Source organism: Mixophyes fleayi, chromosome 4, assembly GCF_038048845.1.
Source record: "Mixophyes fleayi isolate aMixFle1 chromosome 4, aMixFle1.hap1, whole genome shotgun sequence".
NCBI lineage: Eukaryota > Metazoa > Chordata > Amphibia > Anura > Limnodynastidae > Mixophyes > Mixophyes fleayi.
In genome coordinates this window covers 173,085,721-173,113,166 of record NC_134405.1, presented here as the reverse complement: position 1 = coordinate 173,113,166, position 27,446 = coordinate 173,085,721, and the positions used below count along the sequence as shown (strand labels likewise).

The 27,446-nt window shown below is 38.4% G+C and overlaps 1 protein-coding gene across 4 annotated transcripts in view; it reads right to left on the bottom strand.

The window, feature by feature from the left end:
• Positions 1-27,446, bottom strand: part of TBC1D22A (TBC1 domain family member 22A) — a 470,079-nt gene that overhangs the window by 68,907 nt on the left and 373,726 nt on the right. The window lies entirely within an intron of this gene.

Here is a 27,446-nt window from a genome sequence, read left to right as displayed (position 1 = left end):
TCGCAGTGTGCAGCCACCATCAGTGCCATAAATATACATTTTGGTGCCCTGGGCGAGACAGGGCACTGGTGCCCCCCATCTAAGGAGGGGGTGGGGGGGAGGGGTAGGAGGAGAGAGATACCGAGAGATTTTAACTTACCAGAGTTTGATGCTTCATCCGTTAAGTTCTGCCATGGAACGCATGTGCGTTCCACAGACAGGCATTTGGAACGCAAACCTGTGCTCCAAATGCCGAACTTCATGTCAGTGGAACACACATGCGTTCCACAGCGGAACTTAACGGCTGAAGCAACAAACTCTGGTAAGTTAAAATCTCTCTCTCTCCAGCCCTTAAGCGGAACTTAAGGGCTGAAGGCAGATAGCGGGCGGCTGCTACTCCCCCTTGGCTTTGCGCCCTGGGCGACGGCACCGCCCGCACCACCCTCATTACAGCCCTGGCCACCATATTGAGGTGCTGGTAGGTTTGTTCAGTCCCCTTCTGCTTCCCAAATCAGCAATTGCAGGCCATCCTCTCGACTCAAAGAAGGGGCAGAAGAGAAAATAAACTTCCTGTCTTCACTACTCTAACAGCCTGCCCCTGGTCATTGTGCTTGTTCCTGCATTGAGAAGAGGCATGTTGAGATCTAGTAGACAAGATAAGCACTTCTGCATCACTGCACTGGGGTCATGAGTTTAATTCCCGACCATGGTCTTATCGGTGTGGAGTTTGTATGTTTTCACCATGTTTGTATGGATTTCCTCCAGGTGCTCTGGTTTCCTCCCACACTCCAAATATATTCTAGTAGGTTAATTGGCTGCTACCCTAGTCTCTCTCTCTCTGTGTATGTTAGGGAATTTAGACTAAGCTCCAATAGGGCAGGGACTGATGTGAGTTCTTTGTACAGTGCTGCGGAATTAGTTGCGCTATATAAATAGCTGCTGCTGATGATGATAGGGCCATGTAAGGGGAAGTTTTCACTTCATCACTCTGGTGGAATAGTTCTACGGGCTATTCATATACAGCACCTCAGCTCAAGACCATTGGCTACCAACATACATACTGTGTTTATTAAGAAAAACTATGCAAACATACAGTACTATCAATATTGACAATAGATAAGAAATATGATTATTACTTTACTTGGTGGTTTTTAGTATAGACCATGGATTTATTACCTTATTTTGTAGAAATATGTTGTACTATACAAATGCAATAGCCCTGACTATTAATGAGCTTACTATAAAAATTTCATTAAAGTTTCATTAAACAGTATGTATAGGACATATCTGTAAGCTGCAACATTTACAATGTTTGTACAAGTGGATAAAGTCGCATGAAATATATCAGGAGAGGTAACAGGAAGAAATATGCACAAGATACCAAGCTCAATCCTGCAGTATTTTAAAATTAAGTTAATTTAAGGACTTGTATGATTCTGGGAAAAAATGCTATCTTACTTCGCATAGATAAAATTTGACTATACTGTTTAAAATATGTTTTAACCAGATCCTTGTAAATACATGCTATGAAACCTGATATATATATATATATATATAGATATTCAACTTTACATATACAGCTATGGCCAAAAGTTTTGAGAATGGCACAAATATTATTTTTCACAAAGACTGCTGCCTGTTTTTATGATGGCAATTTGCATATACTCCAGAATGTCATGAAGAGTGATCAGATGAATTGCAATTAATTTTATATGCCATGACAATGAACTTTATCCCAGAAACAACAATTCCACTGCATTTCTGCCCTGCCATAAAAGGACCAGCTAACATCAGGTCAGTGATTCTCTCGTTAACACAGGTGAGAGTGTTGATAATTACAGGGCTGGAGAATACTCTGTCATTCTGATTGAGTTAGAATAAAAGACTGGAAGCTTCAAAAGGAGGGTGGCGCTTATAATCATTATTCTTTCTCTGTTAACCTTGGTTAACTGCAAGGAAACACGTGCAGTCATCATTGCTTTGCACAAACAGTGCTTCACAGGCAAGATATTGCTGCTAATAAAATTGTACCTAAATCAACCATTTATCTGATCGCCTTGAACTTCAAGGAGAGAGGTTTATTAGTTGTGAAGAAAGCTTCAGGGCACCCAAGAACGTCCAGCAAGCACCAGGTCCGTCTCCTAAAGTTGATTCAGCTATGTGATCGGGGCACCACCAGTGCAGAGAATGGCTGCATGCAGGTGTAAGTGTATCTGCACGAACAGCGAGGCAGACTTTTGGAGGATGGCCTTGTGTCAAGAAGGCCAGCAAAGAAGCCACTTTTCTCCATGAAAAACATCTGGGACAGACTGATATTCTGCAAAAGGTACAGGGATTGGGCTACTGAGGACTGGGGTAAAGTAATTTTCTCTGATGAATCCCCTTTTCAGATTGTTTGGGGCATCAGGAAAAGCGCTTGTTTGGCGAAGGAAAGGTGAGTGCTACCATCAGTCCTGGGTCATGTCAACAGTAAAGCATCCTGAGACTATTCATGTGTGGGGTTGCTTCTCAGCCAAGAGAGTGGCTCACTCACAATTTTGAAAGCCATGAATAAAGAATGGTACCAAAACATCCTCCAAGAGCAACTTCTCCCAACCAATAACAGCTTGGTGACGAACAATGCCTTTTCCAGCATCATGGAGCACCATGCCATAAGGCAAAAGTGATAACTAAGTGGCTCGGTGATCAAAACATCGAAATTTTGGGTCAATGGCCAGGAAAGTCCCCAGACCTTAATCCCATTGAGAACTTGTGGTCAATCCGCAAGATGCTGGTGGACAAACAAAAACCCACAAATTCTGACAAACTCCAAGCATTCATTAGGCAAGAATGGGCGGCCATCAGTCAGCATGTGGCCTATAAGTTGATTGACAGCATGCCAGAGCGAATTGCAGAGCTCTTCAAAAAGAAGGGTCAACACTGCAAATATTGACTTTGCATAAACTTAAAGTAATTGTCAACAAAAGCCTTTGACACTTATGAAATATTTGTAATTTTACTTCAGTATACCATAGCACATCTGACAAAAAGGCCTAAAAATACTGAAGTAGCAAACTGTAAAAACCAGAGCTTGTTCTCAAAACTTTTGGCCACACACACACACACACACACACACACACACACACACACATTTGGCCTGATTCATTAAGGCACACACAAAGAAATGTGTAATTTGTTTTAATTTAACAAAACCACACAGAAATCGGTATACTACACGCGTCCATATTCAACTACAAGCGAATCTGGAATAAAACATCTCTTGTTGAACAGGGGTGTAGGTACCCTCTGCCTATATGGCACTTGCCCTACTGAGACAGAAAAAACACACTGCTGAAGACGTACAATACATATTTCTATATAAAAGTCCCATCAGAACGCAGATAAAAAGTATGAAGATATTGACATCTGATAACATAGTAATTACTGAACGCCCTTTACTGTACATATGCACCTATGAATTGCGTTGTGTGGCATATGCTTCAGCTTTGCATATGCACAGAGTAAAAAAATATAAAAGCATGCATCAGCATTACGTTTCTTAATGAATCAGGCCTATTGAGTATATATGCATTTGTGCACTTTTTACTAACAATTTTATTTGCTTGGATAAATAACAACCAGTAACAATTATATCTTGAATGGGACCATGATGTTAGTAGAACCTGTATGATTACTTTAAATGTGCAAGTCTGGAATAATGAAAATATAAACAAAAGTTCCGAATCCCTTGTAATTGTGAAACCACCATTAGTTATTTTTCTCTACTCTTCCAATCAAAATGGTCCTGTCACTGTCAGCTCTGATTTGTTCTTTATCATAGGTGCTAATTTTGTCTATGAAGTGCGCTGATTGGAAAGCAATTATCTCAACCTAACTCATTTTAAGAACTAGAAAATGACAACATAACAATGCAGATTATAATCACATGGACAGGAAGATCATTTTCACTGCAAACAAAACAGCTAAGCAACTGTGAAATTACAATATGGTCTACTTTTAAGACAAATGTTCACATTAAGTATTGAGAGCCACCCACACAAGCTGTGATTCTGTATTAAAGCAATGTAAGAAGGCAATCCCCATTAACTCACAACTAGGAGATGAGACTGGAAAACAAGTAACTCTTAAAGTTTTATTTTTTCCAAAAACCAGTCTCTTTCAGTGACCACAAGTTTATGTAGATTATGGTCTGATTTTATTTAAAAAATCTGTGGTAACAATAAATAGTTTGAAGATTTTCTTCATTTGGTGCAGGTATAATTAATTACTCTGTACCACTTAGATTTAAATTGAGCGATTCTGATCTCAGTATCGCTGACCAGAAATTTTTAATGTACATGTATGTAATTGTATGGATAAAAAAATGGTAATCTAAAATTTAAAATAGCTTTCATGTACTATTACTAAGGGCATAAATTTAGCAGGTTGCCTGGATATGAAGCGGATACGTCTGACATCCTCCCCGACAACCCCATCCCCATAAGAGTGCTCAGTCTGAGCAATCCTGTTGAGTAGTGAAGCTACTATATTTTCTGATAGCAGCTTTGTTTTCTGTTCTATATTGGCCTTTGATAGCAGAGTTTAGTGCAGGGTAGGAAATGGATCACTACCAGCCTCTTTAGTTGGTGGATGCCGTTCAGTTTTCTGTCCACTTCTGAACTATGATTGGTTGCCATAGTTCAGTAAGGAAGATAAACCAGAGTTGAGGTTGACTTACTGGCAGCGACTTTATTTCACGCTGGGCCACCAGGAAAAGGCCTATTTTGAGCATTGGGACACCAGTAATTGGATTACTTAGTTTCTGGTAGCATTTAGTTTCCTGGATAGCCTGCCAGGCTACAGAGCAGGAAAAGAACCAGATTTGCTCTAGAGCTCTGTATTTCCACTAGCCCACCAATGATTGGTTATATTGTACTCTAACCACTTGGAAATGAGCTATATTCTACACTACTACTGTAGTAGAATATGCTGCCAGTGAATATGTGAATTAAAGAAGGAAAATGTATCTACACCTCCCAAAAACATCCCATTGAGAACATTTTTGGCATGTTTAAGGATAAGAAGAGGACATTGCAATTGTTGAGAATTCATATTTTCAGTTACATTCACTTTCACGTAATGATTAGTTTGTATTAATTGAACACATTTGTGTCAGTGTTTTAGTGCAGATAGTGAATGTTGTTTTTTTTTTTACCCATAAATTATTTTTGATTGGTAATTACACTGTTTTCTTAACTCGGTGATCACCAAATTGTTTGGTTTTCAATGAACGATGTTAAATAAAGGTTGTTTTATGTATATGTGTTTATACATACATATGTATTATCTTTTTTTTCCAAGCTATTAATACTATACTTTCCAATATGAATTTAAAGTGCTTCTGTAACTAAGCATTTTTTAACCCCTTCACTGCTAATGTTGATGACCAGCCGTTGCTTAGCTTATTTTGGTACTTTTCAACATTTCATCTTCAATATGAGCAATTTTTTTTATGCAGTACACAAACAAATTATACTTTTTTTTCCAGAAGACTTTGCTTTTTCAGAAAATATCATTGTTTTCTTTATATCCCAAGGCTAGATGCTCAGTTCCTGGGAACTGACGCTAGCTGAAAACAACACATTTTTATTTTGCAGAAAAAAAAAAAAAAAGTTAAATCCACTGAAAAGAAGGGATTGTCATACCTTTCTGAACAAATGCAGGTCTCCCATTAGGAAAAGTACTCCATTTACATGGGCTGACCTGTTTGTACACCCGGCACTTTCCCTGCACTTCTACTATTTTTGCATGCTTTATTTTTAAAAGAAACGTTAGATGAGTATACTGTAAAGGTTGCAAGAGGAACAAACAATAAAAATATGGGAAAGGCCCTCCCTGGATTGTTATTGTATTTTGTGTTCTACTATGGCGTCTCCAGTCTTAAGGTGCATGCACTCTGTGATTTATTACAATGCTCCTTTGTCTCTCTTTAACTGCCATGGACGCTTCCTTCCATTAAAGGTATATGGGTGTTACGGTCCAGTTGCTCGGCTGAACCTCATGACGTCCTATTTTATTTTGCTTTAAGAGTATTTTGAATCCAACCTTTTTGGTGTTCTGCCAAAGTTCATCTACTTACTGCTTTGACACTATTGTATATGTTATATTTGTAGAGTGTTGTTTTTTTTCTCTCTCAATATAAAGATATTTTACAAAAAAAACAAAACAGATTGGAAAAGCATACTATGCAATATAGGATGATGCTTAACATTTTTTACTTATTTCTCAAATGAAAATTGGACAAACAGTTGACAAAGAGCGATTGTCACACCTTTCTGAAGAGTGGCCAGCCTCTTGATAATAATATTCCCACATTTGTATTAGTTGATTTAATGTGGTACATCAAGTACAAATATGCATCCAATATTTTTTGTTTTCATGAATCGTTGTTTCTGCCTGATGATTACGACTCATCAACAGACATTTTTCTATCTCTGATAGAAAAAAGGGCTGTCCCGTTTTATGGAGCTGTCTCCTTGTATTTAAATAAATGCAGACAATAAATAAAAAGGGACACTCTTGTTTGAAAGAGGGGGTATCAGTCTTTAAAATGAGATTACAACTGTTTACTCTAGAGCCTGGGGTGCGATCAGAGCTCTTTAAGAGGAAGGAAGAGCAAAAGAAAACAACAGATCAATGTGAGCACTGAGAACTTCTGAACTGCAGAACGAGTGGGACTCCCCCTGCACAGTCAAAGAGTTAACCTACATAGGTATATTTCATTCTATTCAAAGGCAGATTACAATTTTGGATTTAATATATATATATATATATATATATATATATATATATATATATATATATATATATATATATAGTTTACTGTAGAGCCTGGGGTGAGATCGGGAGTGAGATTGGAGCTCTTTAAGAGGAAGAAAGAGCAAAAAAACACAACAGATCAATGTTAGTACTGAGACCCACTCTTTCCTGCAGAAAGAGTGGGTCTCCCCTACATAGTCAAAAGAGGCAGATTACAATTTTGGATTTAAATATATATATATATATATATATATATATATATATATGCTTATTAATTACAGTCTAGTTCTCTCATAAGTGGCCGACTTGCTCAGCGTCAGTCACCAACACAAATGTACAATTGTGGTTTATATACACAAGTCTCCTCCTAATTACCCCAGCTAGACCACTTGTGTGTGTGCAGGCTAGGGGTTTGACTGTGTAAGGTTAAATGCAGCTTTCTCCTGCAGGCTTCCTGGGACCCCACCTGCTCTATGCAGGAGAGGTGTGGCAAATAGGCATCTTTGCTACAATACATACATGCACACAGTGGTTGAAGTGGAGCGGTATACAGCAGGTTTGTATTACCAGCACTTCTGGGTATAACTCACTGCCTGGCAATCAATTGTAAGAAAGAAATTTGTCTCCAATGCAGAAGCCACTGTGGCTGAGATTTTTACATAAGCATCAGTGCATTGTGGGCTCCAGGAAAATGGCTGCGAGATACCAAAGACATTAGCATAAAGGGGCAGAGCTTTAGCTATAGTTAACTCCCTTCATTTCTATAAAATAGAAGTTTTGAAAAACATTTATTTAGTTTCATCGCCGATTGGTCCACAGCAGAAACAAACGCCCATGTCTGAGTGTATAAAATGACAGAGGAACCTGTTTGGCGCCGAGGAGCGTCAGAAGATGGCGAGTGAGAAAGTGACAGTGGGGGTTGCGGGTGAGGAGAAGTTGTCAGTGGGGGTTGCAGCTATGGAGACAAAGACGGAGACGGAGATAGAATCAGAGATGGTGCTGAAAGGGCCAAAAAATGTTGGAAAAGTTAAGGTGGAGAATGGAGATACTCGAGAAGAGGAAAGAACAAATCCAATGAGCCCAAGAGAGGTGGAGATGATGGTCAAAGTACTGGACCAGGACGACAACGACATTAAAAAAGGTCGAAAATTAGAGTATTTGTGTCGCTGAATATAAATTACAGATATATAAGTTAAATGGTAAACATTTTTTATTTCCTTGTTTCGTAGATAAAGAAATCAAAGGGAATAGAAACCCAAGCGACATCAAGACCTGCTCTGCCACAAACCAGTAGCACCTTTAAAAATACTAAAAATAATACTCTGCCGTATTCAGCTCTCTGATTGGTATGGGCGCGCTCACTTCTCATGCGGATCTTTCAGTCAGCTGTGTGTGTGTTAAAATTTTTGTACCTTTTTCTTGCAATAAAAATGTTGCTTGAACACTGTGTGGTTTATTCTGGGTAATTCACAATTATAAGTTAATAAAGGTTATTATAACTTTAATAGGTTATAAAGGTATAAGTGTATACAGAGTAAATATGAATACATTGCCGACATAGACGCAAAGGGTAATAACACACGTGCTTTGCACAAGTGTAATGGTCTGCAGTCAGGCAGGTGCAAGATTCCGCACCACGTGGGACTGGGATTGACATAAAAAATTAACATACACACCCCCCCCAGGTCGAGGAAGTATCGGAGGATTGTCGTGGATCTGTCGGAAGTTTATACACACTACACAGCGGAAACGAGATTGGACCGAAAATATTAAACGGTACGACCAACCAAATGAGGCAACAATCGTCCATTTGGGCAGACTTTCGACCATCGTGTCACTGTACACACCGACCCGACTTTTGAACGAGTGGTCGTACGTTGGCTGTTTAAGCCGATTATTGGACGAAAACAGTGTAGTGTGTACCCAGCATTAGGGAAAAATGAAGTCAACTGTGCATCAAGCCGAAAACAGAGCTTCATTCAATGAGATATAAATCTGATTTGTCATAAAGCCACCAGCTTTACCCAGTACTTAGAGCGGCATGTAAAATAGTTTATAAGTTTATGCATTTCATTTTTCAGCATCCCAAGAGAGGTACAATTTAATATGCTTATTACTTCCCTCTCCATTACCAATTTCCCTAGTGTAAAACCTCTATTTGCTTTCTTTAAAGCTCAATACACACATTTTTATATTCTGTAATGTAACATGGTTTAACTGCTTTTTAATAACATCATGTTAAATTACAGCAGAAGAATTACAGTACAGATGTGTTAACCAGGCATCCCAATAAAAGGTGCATGTGAAACATGCATATTGTAGAACTGTGCTGAGAAAATACAGCCAAATTTATTATTTTATAAATATTCTCCTGTAAAATAACAATCACTCAAAGACTTTTTTTTACTTTAAATAGCAAGCTAAGTAAATTTTAAGCATGCATTTTTCTAAGCTGCCATTCAACAAATGATCTCCCTTTCAAAAGCCCTCTGAATGGCAGACAAAAATGGCTGCAAGTCACACACTCATTCTCACAGCTTTGAGCATGTCATGTGATGACAGGGAGCTCAGAGGGGTATTCCAAAGTCTCTCTGCTCACTACATCACATGCCATGTGACTGTGGTTGTCATAGTAGTCCATGACAGTGCAGAAGTATAAATCCTTAATAGCAACTTGAAGAAAAAAAGACAAGAGAATGGAAAATACAATTATTCTTATTGCCTACCACAGCAATTTATTTTAGAAAAAAACACATTTTTTTCATGGGATTGTTACTTTAAATTGACAATAATAATCAAACATTGAAAGGGGTTGTACACTTTCTTATATCCAGTAATTACAGTACATAAAATGAATTTATGTGTAGGAGTCTTCATAAAGAGGTTGTTGAAATACTTATCTAATTAATTACAGAGTTTCCAAACAATTGTAGGCATCAGAATTATGTTTTAAGCGGAGTGTAGACTGTTTTCACAATTCTCACTTTCTGCCTTAAGGAATCAGCTAATCACAGAACAGAGTTGTGCTCTGCTGGATGAAATGTGAACAGTTACAAAGGTGCTAGGAAATGTGGGAAAATGTGTAAGTGACACTTCGGCAGAGTGGAGGAACTTGAAAGGCGTGCAGGAGACGTGGAAAATTTTTTAAATGTGCAATATTAAAACAAAAGACCTTTGTATCAAAATTGTTAGTAAAAGCACAAGGAAAAGAAAGCTAGTGTGTGTGGTTTGCAAAAGAAGTAGCAAGTATTGTGAAAGCAAAAAAGATGGAATATAAGCAGACTCAGAATAATGAAGACAAAGAAGTGTATCTCGTTAGACAGAAGGAGGCTAAGAAGGTAAAGGCACAAGCCGAAGAGAAAATGGCACAGTCAGGAGGTATAAGGGACAAAACTTTTCTTTTTAGGTATATAAGTGAAAGAAGAAAAAAGGAGGAATAATAATGATAGAGAGTGAGACAAGGTAATAGAAGAGGGAAGCAGGTTCAGAGGAAATTTGAGAAAAAAATTACTTCACAGAAAGAGTAGTGGATAAGTGGAAGAGCCTCCCATCAGAGCTGATAGATACTAATACAACAGAGCAATTAGAATAGGGTTTGAGATTGCCATAGGTTAAAATATGGACAGACTAGATTAGCCAAGTGGTTCTTATCTGCTGTCAAATTCTATGTTTCTAGGTTCCCAGATCCTGTCTACTTATCTGAAGTCAGTCCTGCTGTGTCAACTGAGGATGGTTTGGTTCTCAAACTGGGCTAGATCGGTGTTGCCATAATAGCCTTCTACGTTCTGAGGGGACCTTTACCACTGAAGATAATTTGATGTGAAGTGTAGCCACACAAAACAGGTGACAAAAACAACATAACTTATAGACCACAGTTCATCTTTTGTGGAAACTAAATAAATATACAAAAAATATAGCACAAAATTAAGATCTTTGTTTTCTGTTGAGTAATCAACATCATTGACCATTTTACACAGTCCATAATGTAATAATAAACCAAGGCTACCTAAAATGGCATTATTATTTTATAGCAGCAATAAAATTATATCGCATCTGATTATGAAAATTAAATATTGGTAAACTACTGCTTTATCAGTTTGTTTTCAGATCTTTTGCTGTGCAAAATAGTTTACTGTAAGCTATTCACTAACAAAATAAAAAGTCATGAATGATGTTGCTCAAATACTATGAGAAGCTTTAACTACATGGATGACTTTTAAGTACTATGTAGATTAATGTAAAACCAGTGTCTCCCCAGAATGGCTAAAATAATTTTTTAGTAAACTTATTAATAGTCCAAATTCACAAATTCTCACTACTACTAACAAGTACTTTAACTAACTGTCCAAATAAAATCTAGGTCACATTTTCTTGTTACTAATTTGCAGGCTAGACAGTTGCTATAGTGGATAATCAAATAAGCCACTGTTTGTCACAAACAATATGCCAGACAGTGATTGTATAGTTCAATCAAATTAATCTCTGTCACAGACAATATGTTGCAAAGCAAAGAATATCTTTATCAGTGTCAGACTGCAAAATACTGAATGTGTTCAGTAGTACAAAGAAAGTGGAAAAGAATTAACCATATATAATATCAAAATTACTTTACAAACAGAAGAAAACAAAAATCCTTAGAAGTAACCTATAAACGCCACAGAGCAAATGCAAATAATACTTTCAGTTCTGTAATATAATCAGACTTGTCATAAAACATTTGATAAGTAGGGCCCCATGTGGTCTTAATCAGGCTATGTTACTGGTACTGCTCATTCTCAAACATTTAACAGACATTTGGCAGATGAGCCTTAGTTACTAGCGTTGGAAGGACCGTTATAATGTCCACCACCAGCTTTCTTGCGTTTGACACTGATGATAACACTAAATTTTAATTACACTAAAAAAAACCAATTTCCTACATATGAGTAGCTCTGACTTTTAGGTAAAACATATCTTGCAGGAGTTAAATGGGGACTAAAAAGTTCAACACTAAATCCAGGTTTCACTGTACAGTGGAAAAGAATATATTTTATGCAGCACACTTATATTGTAGAATAAATATATGAACAGATACATTGTGGACTTACGATAATGGTTTGAATTCAATCAGAAGTAACTTTGCAATTTTTTCCTGTGCATTAAACATGCTACAATGGCCACTTAGATTAGGGGCTCACATGTACTGTTGTGGGCAAAAATTTTGGCACTCTTGCAGTTTTTTCTAATTATGCACCATATCTTCTAGATAATTTTTGGAATTAAAACATATTTTGGTATCCACATATATATTTCTTTGGTAAACAGGGGAATAAAACACAAAGAGCAGAAAAAGTTGTAGCTTATTCCACACAGAAATCCTTAACAAATTATTGGCACCTTTTAAAAGTTGTTAGAATTACTTTCAATAGGTAATTCTCCTTCACTTGAACTGGACTCACCTGTAGTAAGTATCAGGTATGTGCAATACAGGAATCACTCATTGAATGAGTTTGAATAGAGAAAAGGTCTCTGTCAAAGGTCATGGGTCTTCCAGCAGGACAATAACCCTTAACACAGTTTGAAAAGCACCCAGAAATGCTTCAAGACGCTGGACTGTTCTGAAGTGGTCAGCAAGGAGTCCAGATGTAAAATCTATAGAACACCTGCGGAGAAATCTGAAAACAGGGAGAAGGCACCCTTCAAATCTGGGAGAACTTGCGTATTTTGCATAACATGGGTGGATCAAACTGACAGTAGAGAGATGCAGGAAGCTTATCCATGGCTACAGCAATCAACTGATTGTAGTAATTTATTTAATTTTTTGTGCAATAATTTTGTCAATGCCATTTCTTTCATTTTCTATTTTAAAGGATAAACAGTATTAAATTCAGAATAAAAAAAACAAAGGTTTTGTAATATTAATAAACAAATTGTGGAGACCAAATGCTGTTGTTAATTTCAATTTATGTTTAGAAATAATTGTGAGTTATTTGAAAAAAAGTACAAAGGTGCCATTATTTTTGGCCATGACTATATTATAAAATGACAGTTACAATACACAAGATTGTAGTGAATACAATTAAAATACATCAAGTATTGAGGGCTGTATTTAGGGGTGTGCTGGGCCGGACCGGACCAAATAAATCTATTTTGGGCTGGTTTCTTGTGTTTATTACTTGGTGCCCCTCCTCCGTGACCAGCCAACTTTTCCTATTGGCCGCGGTTCCTTAGGATCCGACCGCCTCTCCATCCCTTACACCAAGTGTGGCCTGGTCTCCTATTGGTGTCACATGGGACGCGCACCACGTGACAGGTGCCGTACCATTTGTGAAGAGGAACATCCAGTGCACGGCTGGAACAAAGTACGTGCCGGCGGGGGCTGGAAGGTGATATTTTAGTATATAGTGTGTGTATGTCAGTGTATTGTGTGTCAGTACATTGTGTGGGCCAGTAAATATTGTGTGTGTGTGTGTGTGTGTGTGTGTGGGGGCCAGTACATAGTATCTGTGTGTGTGTGAGGGGGCCAGTATATTGTGTGTGTGTGTGTGAGGGGGCCAGTACATAGTGTGTGTGTGTGTGTGTGTGTGTGTGTGTGTGTGTGTGTGTGTGTGTGTGTGTGTGTGTGTGTGTGTGTGTGAGGGGGCCAGTATATTAATATAATGTGTGTGTGTGTGTGTGTGGGGGGGGGGGGGCGGGGGGACTACATTAATATAATGTGTGAGGGAAGGGGGATCTTAATATAATGCGGGAGGTAGGCTATTAATTTAATGGTGGAGTGCAGGTTGGGGGCTAATTTTGTGTGCTATTTCATTTGTGGGTGGTGGGGCAATTGGCCTATGAAATTTAGATGGGGTGGTTTTAAAGCTATTAATTGAATGTTGGCTGTTTGGAGAAAATTAGGTCTATTTATTAAATATAATTATAAAGTATTTAATGTAAATGCTATTTAATTTATTGCTGGGGCTGTTTGGAGGGAGGGAAATAGGTAGGTTTATTAAATGGGAATACTATTTAATGTTGGGGGGAAATATGTCTATTTATTAAATGTGAATAATATTATTTTAATTTCGGCTGGAGGGAGGCTTTATTATAAAATGTGGGTGTTATATTGATTTAACAGCAAGGCTGGTGAGAGTTTTCTGAATTTCATATACCCATTATATTTTCAAATAGGGCATCCAACATTCCAGGATCCAGACAAGCAGCAACTGATCTAAAGACACCAACAGCCACAAGTAGTGAAGTGACAAGAACCTGGTAGGAGAGAGCAGGACAGTCTGCCAACTGTCCTGAATCTGTTTGAGCAGTCCCGAATTTGGGTGACTGTCTCGCTTAGTCAGGATTTGGTCTGACTGTAAGGACAGTTGGTAGGTATGTCCCGCTTCACACTGTACAGCTTGAGAACTGCGTACACCTAACTGTAGTGCACACAGTACTGACTGTGTATTTGTCTAAAATGATAACCATATTACATCAAAGATTATCTGTCTAAAGTACCCCGGGCTCCCGAGAGCCTTAATCCAGCTGTGGGCCAGGGGGTCAGATAGACATCTAGTGCTCTGCTCCTCCTAACAGTAGCACCACTCATATTATTTGTTTTAGGTTAACCCTAAAACAAATAATAACCCTATTTATATATAGTCCAAAGCAAAGACAAGCCCTTTTGCTGGCAAAAACATCAGGTTTTTAAAGCAAAAGGGCTTTTTGGATTTTGATAAATCAGCCCATGTTCAGTACTGTAATAGAACATTATATAATCAAATGCTATAATATGATTTATACCCCATCATAATCAGTGAGGTAGGTAAAAAAAACCAAAAGTGCTGTAGGGAGAAGGAACATATAAAATAAAATGCAATATAAAGTTGGCATGCGCAGTCCACGAGTGTCTGGTGGCAAAAAGACACCAGTAAGAATGGTCAGTAACAGTAGATTATTGACGGTGAGAGAAAGAAACCCAGATAAACTGTGCTGGAAGAACATCCCTTCATCCTCCTTCCCCCAACAGACTGGGTGGTGAAGTAAGCCCATCAGATCGCACCAGCTACCACTGGAGCTGTTGTGTGTGAATGACTGCCATACTGCAACTGCCCAGGCATTTCTTAAAGCCTCTAAGACGTGTTGCAGTAGGCTTTATTTTATTTTTGCACCCCTTGACACCAGACCTATGCTGACCAACCTGTACCTATTACTATAGCAGGAGTGATGTTTGAGCATTTGGAGATTAAACACACAGCTTGTGTTTTAAATATTTTATTTTTCAGTGCAATGTGTAAGTAGGAAGTGTTTTGTCTCACTACTCTCTGCGCATCATAGGTTGCATAAATAGTCCCTCCTATTGGTGTGACAGTCATTGTAATAGCTTTCCAAGGTATGACACATATAGGAGGAAAGGCTATTTGTCAACGCGAGTCTAAAACAACCAATATGTGAGGCTGGGAGGGGGTTGGAAAGTGTTCAGAGTCAGGGATTTGGACCCTAACACTGAATATTCTTGCTTTGAAACATTTCTAGTTAAAGCATTAAACTGAGGTTTTACCAATGAACATTAACATACTGTGAGTGTATATGTATGTGTGTATATATATATACATATATATATATATATATATATATATATATGTGTGTGTGAAATATTTTTTTGACAGTATGGCAGTACTATAATACTACAAGCATATAATCTTATCATTAGCAAGTCTAATTTTACATCAGCTCAAGTTTGCTATTTAGTTCTTTTATTGGTTCCAAGTATTAAGATTCTTCTTGAGAAAACCTCTGACCCTGAAGATGCCATAATTGCAATTATTAAGAATAAAATGAGTGGTATATTTTTATACCTTTAAGGTTGAAGGCACGTAACAGTCATTATCTAATTGCTTGATGTATGAAGTGAATAGTAATTGTAAAATTTTCAGGTAATCAATTAAATCCATTCAATCACATATGGTCAAGGAGACATCTGCCACCAAAAACAAAAAAAAGTTGACATTAATAATGAGTATGTAGAGGGAAGAAAAATAGAATTGCTAAATGTGAGAAAAAAAGCTTTGTATTGATTATGGAAAAATAAAGAAAATGTTGGGTTTTTCTCTTTAGCTGAACGTATCTAATGAAACAAATTCAAATATTGATCAATCTGTTCATGAGAAAAATAAGGATGCTCTTTCATACTTACATCATAATATACATGATGTGTGACAGGTCCCACGATTGTTGTCTCCCAAAATGACTGTTTTGTCCTCTATGAGTGATGGCTTCAATATCACATTCTAAAGTCAATTAAGTTCACTTACTAAACACAAAGCACATGTTATATCAGTGCAGATGTTTGGGTACATTTGCTGTTAGCACAGCAAATGGTTCCTAATTTGAGCAATGATATAACACATTTTTTATTATCATATATGTTTGCAAAATGCAAACATATATGATATGTTTTGTTCATACAATGGGGCCAGTTTTCATTTGTAAAAATTATGCCATTTGCTCCAATGCTTTAAACCAGTGGTGTAGCAAGGAGCTTTAACACCCAAGGAAAAGGTGTCAAAAAATCGACTTGCCCACAATATATTGACATGGAGTTCTTCAAACTTATTATTTTAAACTTTAAAATTATATTTCTGTAGGGAGGGTGGGGTCGTGATATGATTTGCTTTATCAAGACTCGCTGAATGGGTGTTTCTATATCTATATACATATAGTGAAAGCGGGAGGTGTTTTCCACAGGCTTCTAAAAGAGGAGATAGGTATTTAGCTGGCAATATACTGAGAAAGGCTGCAAACAAAGATACTCATTTGCACAGCAGTGCAAATAGTTTAATGATAAACAGGTGGAAGACATATGTGTGGCAAAATAACAGTATGAAGTCTGATTTAACTTACATGCTTTGAAAGTGTCTTTTCCCAGATACAGTAGGCCAGGGCCTGATTAAGGGTTCCAGCCGCCCCAGGCTAACATACTGGTTGACGCCCCCCCCAACCAATATCTATATATACACAGTGGTCAAAGTGAAAATTTAGAATATTTTTACAATTAAGGCAGCGTAAGTGGCGGAATGGCATATTACAGTCTACCAGCTCACTTCCACCACTGTGTATGTGTATGTATATATATATGTATATATATAGTTCACATCAATAAATGTAAATCCTTCTCTGCTGCTGTTCACAGAAGCCTTACATATTTCTCCATACACTATACCAAAGCAGTGGCAGATCCAGGAAGGTTGATCGGGGCAATCCTAGCGGGGCCTTACTGCCGGCAGCTGCACGCTATGTGCAGGTCCGATCGGCAGAGCAACCGGGCAGCACATTGTCACTGCCAAGCGGACCTGCACATAGCGTGCAGCCGCCGGCAGCCTCAGAAGTCAGAAAGGGGACGGGACCTAAATCGCCCCCCCCCCCCCCCTAAATCGCCTGGGGTACAACCATTTTCTAGATGCGCCCCTGTACCAGAAACCACTAGAAAGAACAGCGCTGTTAGAATACTCTAGATGATTCACTACACAACTACAGTATATATCATATACACACACTTGTAAAATATTAATTAATACATAAAAACACACAGGGCCCGATTCATTAAGCAAAGGAAAGCCAAAAAAATTAGTAACTTTGCACCTGGGCAAAACCATGTTGAATTGGAGGAGGATGTAAAGTAAAATGTGGGGACAGGTTTATAGTTTGGGTAGGACATGTCTTAGATCAACTTTAAATTGCAGTGTAAACATAAAGCTAACAAGTATTCGTGTGCTACATGAATAAACAGCCAGTATTTAACTTATGTTCAAAATAATAAACTAATATGCACCCCTTGTATTGTGACATGGTTTTGTCCAGGAGAAAACTTACTTTGTTTTCCTTACTTTCCTTAATGAATCTCTGCAAACACATTAAAATGTCACTACAGTAAAATAACACATTCAAAGTTAGATAAATTGTGCTGTTCTCTCTTACCTGATCTTGCAGTGTAGACTACCGGATGTTCTCTCTTGCTTGTTCTTGAAGTGTTGTTGTCAGTTGGCTTCTGGAACCTTGGGGTCCTGTATTGAAAATGTGCAAAAATGCAAAATGTTAACAAACCCTGAATGATTCAAACACAACACTCCATTATGACCAAATAAAACAACCCCCTAGTACAGGCATATATAGGTAATAAAATATATGAAAATTATTTTTAATCATATACTAATATGTACCAACCCATGACAGTCAGTTAATTAACCCCCCAGCCCTTAGTCAATTAATGATTTTAAAGCCCCCTGCAGCTTATTCCCCCAAGTCATGATCTCCCCTCTGACCCCCATGTAGAGAAAAATGATTATCCCCTGCAGTTTAGCCCCCCCTTGAGTCATAATCCCCCCTCTGGCCTCCATATAGAGAACAATAATTATTCCCCAGCATTTTATCCACCCCCACCCTGAGTCATAATCCGCCCTCTGGCCCCCATATAGAGAACAATAATTATCCCCCAGCATCTTATCCCCCTGAGTCATAATTCCCCCTCTGGTCCCCATATAGAGAACAATAATTACCCCCCCAGCAGTTTATTCCCCCCCTGAATATTAATCCCCCCTCTGGCCGCCATATAGAGAACAATAATTATCCCCCCAGCAGCCTATTGCCCTCACCCCCGAAGCCATGAACTGTGCCACTGCCCCCCCTGGTCGAGAATAATGAGTCCACGCAGCCTAGTCATCCGCGCGCCCCCCCAGTTTTTAACTGATCCCTGGGCAGCCCATAGAGAAGAGTGCAGTTTTTAGTCTAACTTACCATTGGGGAGGCTGCCGGACAACGATCTTCTCTTCCGTTCGGGCGCTCTGGCGGTGACTGTTCCTTCAGTGGCGGTGCGGTCTGTCTGGTTAGTGTGGTCACGTGAGATGTTAACATCTCAAGTGACCACACTAAACAGCGCACCGCGCCTGCATTGACGGCAGCCGACAGCTTCTGATTAGCTGTCAGCTTCCGCCTGTCATCTTCTGCATGCTGATTATTGGAGCAGGGGCGGACCCCATAAGGTAGGAATTGCGAGGGGGGGGGGCAGGTGGGTTGAATCGAACTAAAAAAAAAGGAAATCATTTTTTTTTCACTTGACCAGCGCTGCGCCCCCCCTGACCCAGCGCCCCAGGCTGCAGCCTGGTCAGCCTGTTGGCTGATCAGGCCCTGCAGTAGGCTGACAGGGTTTGTCTGCAATAAGAGCACTTAAGCAGAGCAGCTGATGAGAACTTCTTTTTATTATTATTATTATTATCGTTTATTTGTAAGGCGCCACAAGGTTTCCGCAGCGCCATACACAGTACGAACAGTAGACTATACAGGGTCAAACAGTACAGAACAATAAACACAAAGTACCAGTACTCCAGAAACTTCAGGCAGGCAAATACAGTAGAGACAGAGCGGAAGAACCGGTATGGAGACAGAAAGGAAGGGGGGCCCTGCTCATACGAGCTTACATCCTAAGGGAGGGTAAACAAACCAGGCACAGAAGGGAGCCAGTGAAGCAAAGGGAGAGAAAAAAGGGGCCAGGGGAGAAACAGAAGAGATGAGAGGTTAAGTGGATGGTTGGTAGGCCTTGAGGAACAGGTGAGTTTTAAGTGCCCGCTTGAAGGAGCACAGATTGGGTAAGAGACGAATGAAGCGTGGGAGGTCATTCCAGTGAAGGGGGGTAGCGCGGGAGAAGTCTTGGATTCTGGAGTGGGAAGAGGTGATCAGAGTGGAGGAGAGGCGGCGATCATTGGCCGAGCGCAGGGAGTGGGCGGGAGTGTGAATGGAGAGGAGGTTAGAGATGTAAGGTGCAGTAGACTGGGAGAGAGCCTTGTAGGTGGTGGTAAGGAGTTTGAAAAGGATTCTGAAGGGGAAGGGGAGCCAGTGTAAGGCAGGATAGGGGAGGCAGAGGAGGAGCGGCGTGAGAGGAAGATGAGTCTCGCAGCCGCATTGAGTATAGAGCGGAGGGGAAAGAGGTGGGAGCAGGAGAGGCCAGTAAGGAGGAGGTTGCAGTAGTCGAGGCGGGAGGAGTTGGCTGTGGGAGGAGTGTCAAGTATAAAAACCAAAGAGCTGGTCTCTGTTAATTTTGCGTCACAAGAAAGTATATGGAATATTTATGTAATCAAGCATTTTGTTTGCGTGTTTCACCAGAAGTGTACTCTTGCCACAAAATATATACATATATGTACACATACATACACACACACACACACACACACACACACACACACACACACACACACACTATATATATAGCACAGTGCATTATCACTTTAAAATGTTGCATTATTATTGAAACACTGAACTAGGGATCCTAAATCTGATACACAGATTAGATCTTTAAGCAAAACTTTGGAAATTCAGATTATGTTACATATTTAATGTAATGTGCGCTAAATACAAATGCTCAAATCTGTATATATTGAATATACAATATTTCACACTAGAGTCCAAGGTTTATATCATGACACTCAGACAGCTTAAATGTAAATAAATGAATTTTAATCCATTGCAAAATGTCAAAATTCTGTAAATTTTATAAAGGAAAATAATAAGTCACAAAGAAAGAACATAGTACTTCCTCAGGGTACATCCAGAACAAAAGTGTCTTGGGTTGCGCTCATTCATGTGCAAATATACTCAGTTCTGAGGGATTTTGAATCAGCAGTATGCACAGACTATATTGTCTTAGCTTTGTACACTTTTGTAAAGAACTGTTTTACAATTAGAGCTAAAAGCAAAATTACACAAATTACAATCATTAGCTGTATCTTCATGTTTCATCTTAATTATATTTTACAGATTGTAAAAAGAATGTATACTGGGAATTTTAGTTGCAACTTGTTTCTTACAGGACTGCCATAAAATTTCTGATAAAATGCCTAGCAAATGAATTTAGTACAGGACTACGGTCCACTTATTCAAGGGTGAGAGATAATTTAATTTTACACTACATTTGTACTGGGCCTCCTCTAAGTGGCTGTGCCAAATTGAAGTATATGCAATGGATAGAACTTAGCTGAGTCATTTAAATAAGACCATACATGTAATTACATCTCCTTAATGATTTAGTACATAAACTTACAGAAGTTTATCTGCTTTGACACCTACCTGTAGCTGCCAGGATAACTTCATTATTATAATTATTATAGACATACTTAAGATCTTCTAGAATTTAAATAGTTAGATTACTGAAATGGATTTATGGGACAGTTTTTATAACACACCTTTCATGATATTCCACCAGAAATAAAGCCAACGAAGAGTCCTGACTACTGAATGAGATTTTAAATATCCTGTGCATATAAAAAGAATATTCTTATTAAGTTAAATGATAGTCAAGACCATGTATTACAAAAGGCATACCTCTGCATTCATGTCACCATAATATGAAGCTAGAACATTACAGATGACAAAACACAGAAATCTCCCTCCCAGACAGCATTAAAAAAAGTAAATAAAAAATAAAACAAAATTAAGAAAATAATAAAAGTAAATATTGCACATTTATTTAAAAAATATATGTATAAGACATTCACTATATTCAAGGCGTGTCTTTCAATCAAAACCTGTCAATGCTAATCAATGAGAGAAGTTATGGCGAAACTTCCTGCAAATTGAATTTTGTGGTGGAGCAGGACATTTTCCAGTTCTGACAATACAATTTTCGAGTACCACTTTTGTGTCCTAGTTCCACAGAATAGCATTCCACAGAAATTATAGTCTAGAGATTGGGCCCTGTGGTGTGGTTGGTGTAAACTAAGAGAGAAGTCCAAGTAGAACAAAGATGATAACGGAATTCTGGACCAAACAAAAACGATAGAGTTTTGCTTGAGGAAACTGCAAATTTCCACAGCCAATTGCAAAATGAGTGAAATATTCCATAGAACAGTGTTACAAGGTTCGATTATCACTAAACATATTTAGATATTGACAGTAAACCTAGCAGGGTGTTAACCCAAATGCTATTACATTTACAGCATTGGTTAAATTATATTAGAGGACAGGCTTATTATTATTTGTAAAACTCTATTGGATGCGTCACAAACAACATAAATAAAGGCTACAGTCTGGAAGTAGAAACAAAATATACATCCAGAAATAGATATACATCTGTAACTAAAATAATAATACATGGACACAAACAAGGGATAAAAATGCACATTTTACTAGTAATATGGAGAGAGGGAATAAGGTGATGGTAAGGCTTATTATTATTATTATTTTTTATTTGGATAGCACCAACATATTCCATAGAACTGTGCAATGAGAGAACTTTATTTGGGTACGTCAATCCCAGCCTCAGCGGAGCTTACAATCTAATTTCCTTATGACACACACATAAATACACCAGGGCCCATGTAGCCAAAAGCTAATTTTAACCTATAAGTATTGAATGAGGGGACAAAACCAGAACACCTGGAAAAAACTCATGCATAGGAGGGGAATATATACAAACTTTACGCAGATTGAATGTCCTTCTATAATTACTGTGGCTATACTAATGTATGTAAGGGGGTAGATGGGGCATTGTGAAACAATTATATGTATATGTTGTTGTTCTTTGAAAAATTGAGTAAAACATCACCGACAACTCATTGTATGTAATTCCAGAAAGAGCAAATGTCTATCAGAATGCTTACTTTACAACGGAACACTGATATTTTAGTAATTGCTTAGGCATAACGTCTTAGAAGAAATAGGCTAACGTGAACATCAAGTGTAGTCTTCAAACAAAAATTATTTGGAGTTCGAGGACATCACTGTAGCTATTATAATAATACTATGACACACATCATGGATGCATCACTGTCAACTTAACAATTCAACAGACAAGCTCATCAAACAAAAACAACTATTAATAGTGGCAAGTTTGCCCTAGCTTAGACAAGAAGGCCAAGGAAAATGGGAATCTGAAACATCAGGTATTTCAAGGAAGAAATAACTATGATAAAGTGTTTGGGCACATTGGCAGCCAGTGTAAATAAAAGCAGCTGCCTGTTCCGGAAGCAAATAGAGCAATACAGTATTATGTAACACTTCAGTGAATATTCACTCAATTACCTATAAAAAAAAAAAAAAAGAGTACTTCGGAAATAACATGGGACAACTACAAAAGTCCAGCAGTAATGAAAATATGTATTAATTTAAAAATAATATATTATTGTTTCTCTTCTCTTCACACTAGCCTTGTTTAGGATGATAAAGGGAAGAGTGGTCGTCCCTTTAGCGACTTTTTACAGCTATGTTATCGTGAGCAATGACTGTAATTTCGTACTCACTGTTGTGGATCGGTCGGAAGTTTATACACACTACACAGCGGAAACGAGATTGGAACGAAAAAATTAAACGGTACGACCAACCAAATGAGGCGACAATCGTCCATTTGGGCAGACTTTCGACCATTGTGTCACTACACACACTGACTCGACTTTTGAACGAGCGGTCGTATGTCGGCTGATTGAGCCGATTATTGGACGAAAATCGTGTAGTGTGTACCTAGCTTTACTCCACAAAAAGCCTCCTGTGGGCTCAATGAAAATCTAGCTATATTACCCTCTTAGTATCCTACCCTTCTCAACTAAAGTAATAGGAAAAACTGGTTGTAAAGCAATAACAGATATGATGCTTTCCAGACAGAATTCATGTGAGTACCCAGTACTGACTACAGTGAGCAAGTGTTACAAAGTATGGTCTGGATGGCACAATGCTCTGCTCAGATGGGAGCTCACAGAGCACATGCTTAAGAACACACTCTTCTACAGAAATGTCGCTGAGAACAAGCAATACAATTTTAAGGCAATTTTCTTTGGTTCTGTTAATTGCATAACACTATAGAAAAATTGTGATTGTTACCATTTTTCTTATTTAATGTTCATTAAAAAAAACCTCATATTTAAGCCAATATGCTATCAGTAGAAAGTCCAATCTTCTCTGGAAAAACAAAACCGAACACAGAATTTGATTATTTAGACTTTGAAATAGATATTATTCCTTGTGAAGCCAACGCAGCACAAAATGCACATACAATTCTGTTATGAAGGGATTAAGTACCTTATACATCCAGAAGATCTACCAATGTTAAGTTAAAATATTTAGATGAAAGAGCATCAAAACAGAACAGAAAAATCAAATAGCTATGAATCAATGGCTAAACAGAATAAATCAAATGGAAATAGAACCAGGGGTAAGCAATGACAAACTTTTAACTGATTAACTAGGAAAATAGGAGGGACAGTGGCAAAACATGGTTACAATTCTTAATTTTAGTACATTTTAGGCACAGTGCTCCAAATAATGGAAAATTCCCTCCTTTTGTAGAAGCCACTTGGATGGCCTGGTTAGCATTTCTATCTAGTTAATACACTTCAGAAAGGTTTGTTTTTAGGGATCCAAAAGTGCAAATTTCAGCTATAAATAGTTGTAAATAAATGTATTTCTTCAACTTCCTGTTAAACAAAAAACTTGTTAAAGCACAGAAGAATTTGAAGCTGTAGATTCAAATCTTACCACTTCAACTGGACCTGAACATAGTACAGCGACTTGCAACAGTTTTCCTTTAAGTCATTAAATGAGATTTAGCTATCACTACTGAGAGGTGGCTTGGAGATATTCAAGCTTTGTCTTATAAAGAAATAAATATTTGTCTTATAAAGAAATAAATATTAGAAAATTAGTGTTTTAAGGATAATCCTGCATTTTTTTTTCCACACAGGAACAGGATATTTTCAAACTTTGTTTGTTTTTTTTAAGAGTGGATAATGGTGAGGAAAGTAAATTACATTGCCTGTGAAGTGGTGCCTATTTAAAAGTCCTCCAATCCCTCTTTAGCACATATTATCTATAATGTAATCTTATCAGACAAAAGATGAAATATCACCATAAGGAGATGGTTTGTTCATCTTGTTGCTATGAAAAGGTCACTGTATGAGAGTGTGTCCACCACTCTCAAGTAAATAGAGGCATGGGAAGGGGGATAGTTATAGGGACAAAAGGATAGCTCTACTCCCCAACCCCCTTTATCCTCTGCTATATAATGGAAGCACGCTTTAATAGAAAAGAAGCACAGCACAGCATATGGGGGCAGGATAAAGAGTTGTAATAAAAACCTGCAGAAAAGTATGAGAGAACAAGCACATGCTAATAGAAAAAAAAACAGGATAAAAAAAATTAAAGTAGCAAAACAGAAATCAAGACAAATACGAACAAAGGCAGAAATGGATGAAAAAATAGCAAGGGATTGAAAACAATCAATGAATAAAAAGATTCCCAATGTCTGTAAAACTATCCAAAATCCAGCAATAGATCTATCAATAGGTATATTCCTTCTAGTTCTCCTCCCACTAAATAGATTTTAATGAGGGGAGGGCCGTGTTGCGTACCACCCTTCTGGTATTGTGAAACTAGGGAAGGGTCAGGTGAGATCTCTAAGGCCAATCTGCTTGGGGTAGAAGTGCTCCCCCTATATTAATGGTTATGACGGGGACTGGCCTCTCACAGTACTGTTCTTTGTCATTTATTCAAAATTAATGAATTTAATAAAAGCTTTGGCCTTTTTTAATCACAAACAAGTCTCTCTCTCTTGGTTTATTGTGGATTACTTACGCAATTTCTGGTGTAACTGATTAGAATATAATGGGAGCAGGGCCATTTTTTCCATTGGGCACCATGGGCAGCTGCCTGGGGGCCCCACGGACAAAGGGGCCCCATAGGCACGGCTCTTAATGAGAATAATTAAACCTGCAAAAGAAAAAAACCTGCAAAAAAAACCTACAAGGGTCACTGAGCAAGTACATCTATCTATCTCTATCTTTATATATCTATATCTGTATCTGTATACATCTATATATCTATATCTAGGGGCCCCGGTGCACTGCTTTGCCCGGGGGGCCCATAATGTTGTTAAGATGGCCCTGATTGGGAGGGGTAGGGCATCAACTGTCAGTTTAAGAAAAGCATTTAAGTATTTGTTATGGAGGATTGTTATCAGAAATGCTTAGACCCCAGTTAAGTCAACCATCTTTTAGATCTGGTAAATGAAGCTCTGGTTTCTGGAGGTTTTAGACCTGTGTCCAGTGTCAGACATTTCTTTATCATAGCACATCATCTTCTTTTCAGTCAATGACATCCATCTTTGATGGACAAGCAATCCTGTAAAGTACTCTTAATGGTGCTTTCTACATTGGCATCCATGTTAGAGCACTATTCCAATATTTGCTATTTACACTAGAGATGGGCGGGATCGGTTCCCCGAGATCCGAATTCATCCGAATTTTGCCTATCTGAGTACCGAGCCGAGCATACTCGGTACTTTCCCGCCCATTCGTACTCAAAATCGAGGCAAAATGTCATTGTGACGTATTCGTATTTCTGAGCTCGGTTCTCGTGAGATTTGAAAAGCATAAATACCAGCCTCCACGGCAATCCATCGCCATTTGACAGAGGGAGAGAGCAGGGTTAGGTCACAGGCTATATCAGCGCAGGGACAGAGCAGTAAATGGACACATAATTGTTTCTATTCAATACGATTCTAATCTTAATACCAATTGTTACAGCAGTAAGAGGAGGATAGAGGAGGGTGTTTTTTTTCAATTTCTGGCACTCCAAGTGATTTTGGGGTGTCCCTTATTCCCCATACTTTTGCATTAATTTTTCTGGCTGTCAGTCATATATGTCAGCAGTATAAAAAAATTTTTTTTTTAGCACTACAAGTGCTTTTGGGGTGTCCCATATTCCCCAGTGCTTTACTGTAATTTTTCTGGCTGTCAAAAGTCATATTTGTCAGCAGTATCTAAAACAAATTTTAGCACTACAAGTGCTTTGGCCCCATTATAATGGATTCAAAGCAGTCCACATATGAGCAGAATCAGCAACCAGGTTCTGTTACCAGTCCTGATGGTAGTGTTCCCAGTACGTCATCTGGGAAAGGCGACGTCAAACTACGGTATGTATTCTTTTGAAATCAGGCAAAAAAACACACACTAAAAAAAAAAATTACTGTGTTGAAGCGAAAAAGAAGTGTAACTGAGGAAAAGTTAGCTGCCAATAAAAAAAAAAATTGCCAACATGCCATTCTACACACGCAGTGGCCAAGAGAGAATGAGGCCTTCGCCTTTCTCCATCCAATATGAGTATTAACATGCAAAGGATGGTGGAGGATTATTATTAATAAGTAATTGATATGGAAATGTCAGAGAGTCCTTTTCCTTACTGGGAAAGCAGGCAATTTGGAAACCCATGTACAAACTTGCTTTGCAATACTTAAGCTGCCCACCCTCCAGTGTGTACTCTGAACGAGTGTTCAGCACAGCAGGGAACTTAGTCAGTGATCGCCGTGGAAGATTACTTCCCAAAAATGTTGAGAAAATTATGTTTATTAAAATGAACTAAATCTTCCACGAGGAAGGCCTTCACCATCCAAGACATCCAAGCACTGACTGTTCTCTAATGGCGGATTCAAGCGGCGATGAATTGATAGTCTGTAATGATGACGTACACACTGATGAGGGTGAGGATGAAGCTGAAGATGATGATAACATCTTTTTAAAACTTTCTATGTAAGTGTAGGGTGCAATCTACCCCCAAAGAGGAAAGGGACTTGGGGCATTTTCATATCACGTACCGTCTTGAAAGGCTGCTGTTTGGGCAATTTCTCCTTAAGGGTAGGGTGTCATACACACAGTGACCCCAAAATGGCTTTGTCCATT